At 45.7% G+C, this 1,591-nt stretch overlaps 1 long non-coding RNA gene across 1 annotated transcript; it reads right to left on the bottom strand.

Moving 5' to 3' along the window:
* Positions 1–287: 287 nt before the first annotated feature.
* Positions 288–1,025, bottom strand: LOC143476589 (uncharacterized). The gene is made up of 3 exons (XR_013121332.1): positions 944–1,025; positions 667–784; positions 288–583 (listed from the first exon to the last, which is right to left on the bottom strand). It is a non-coding gene; the product is annotated as an uncharacterized LOC143476589 (long non-coding RNA).
* Between the last annotated feature and the right edge of the window lie 566 nt (positions 1,026–1,591).

Genomic DNA, 1,591 nt, shown 5'->3' with positions numbered 1-1,591 from the left:
TAGATTGGACTTCTCTGTATGTCTGTAGGTTGGATTTCAGTAGGTCTGTAGGTGGGATTCTCTGTAGGTCTGTAGGTTAGGTTTCTGTAAGTTGTGTTTCCCTGTAGATTGGGTTGCTCTTTAAAAACAATCCTGTGGTTATTTCCTCTTATGCAAACCTGCACTCCAGACAGACATGCATCAAGCACAGCACACCTGGAGCAGTTTTATTCCTGCGACGTTCCACACTCTCAAGCAGGAGCCCAGTTCAGCAGCACTCCCACTCTTGATTTTCCCTCTCAGCCAAAATCACCTGGCAGTATCGGTGGTCCAGCTCTGGTTCACAGGAACACTTACCCAATGGGATGTAAAACCAATAGACCATAGGGTAATGCACCTGACATCACACCAAGAGCAGCTACTGCAGGTGTGTATCCATGCGTTACCTGGCCAGCATGTGCACAGGCTGCCATTGATGTGCAGAACGCTTGGTGGTACCACCTTCAGACCCAAAGGCCTGGTGTTTTCCCAGTCAAACTGGGACTTTCCATCGAGCTGATGCCTCTGAGCGGAAGAAAAACCCCTGCGAAAGGTACTATTAAACCTGTAAGAAGGAGGAAACGCCACTATCAAAGCTGGCACATCGTCTGTAATGAACAGATTATAAAAATCATCTTTTCATCTTACTGTGTGGTCCTTTATGTTGCTGACGGCATGCTGCATTGCTGAAGGCGCCTGTTGCTCTCGTAACAAAACCACTTTGCTGCGAAGCTTTTTGGTGACGTGCGTGAAAGGCTCATCAGTGCTGGGTGCAGAAGAACACAGAGGGTGACGGTAAAAGCACACCGCGCTGTCAGATCTCACCGCCTTGTCACATTTTTCACTACAAGCACACAGAAACAATGGCATTTCAAATTTCAAATGGTGGCACGATGTGGGTTGATTGCTGCATGTCAGAGTTTACCGTGGTCCATCCCTGTTTGAAATACACGGAGTATTCAGAGGCTGGTACGTGCTGGCCACTACATCTCCATTAAGTAGCACGAGAGAACCCTTCCTCCTGATGCCTTCTGTAAGTAGATCAGTAGGTTAATTAGGCAAGAGCAGCTAGCTGTTAGCACCTGTACAAAGAGGATTTCCGTGTTTGTTTCAATGTCATGTAAAGTTCAGTAAGATGGCGGAATGCTCTCTCTAGAGCAGCATGATAACCAGGGTTATTACCTTCTAACTCAATGTAATAAATTCTTTGTTTCGTGTATTAGAACCATTGTCATTTTTAGAACACTTATTTTATACTTTTCATATGCATTTTCACTACCTCACCCCACCCCCATTTAAAAGAAATTCATATTTTAGTGTTTAGATCAAGCCCCCTGACCACCAGCACCTGTGGTCTTTTTGGGGTGGGTGGGCATTCTTATTTCATTATTTTCCTCACCGGAGTTTTGAGACGGGCATCGTTAATAACGGAATAGTGATTCATCATTTAATTATGATTTGACAAATGCTAGCGCCTTCCCCATTTCCAGCATCCTCCCCCTTCTCAATTCGCGGCAGTGCCACACTGTCATGCACTCCCCCTGGGATTAATTCGAGCTGTCTGTCTTTGTGC

Source organism: Brachyhypopomus gauderio, chromosome 15, assembly GCF_052324685.1.
Source record: "Brachyhypopomus gauderio isolate BG-103 chromosome 15, BGAUD_0.2, whole genome shotgun sequence".
NCBI lineage: Eukaryota > Metazoa > Chordata > Actinopteri > Gymnotiformes > Hypopomidae > Brachyhypopomus > Brachyhypopomus gauderio.
The sequence above is the reverse complement of the archived record's forward strand: the minus strand, read 5'-3'. Positions and strand labels throughout refer to the sequence as shown.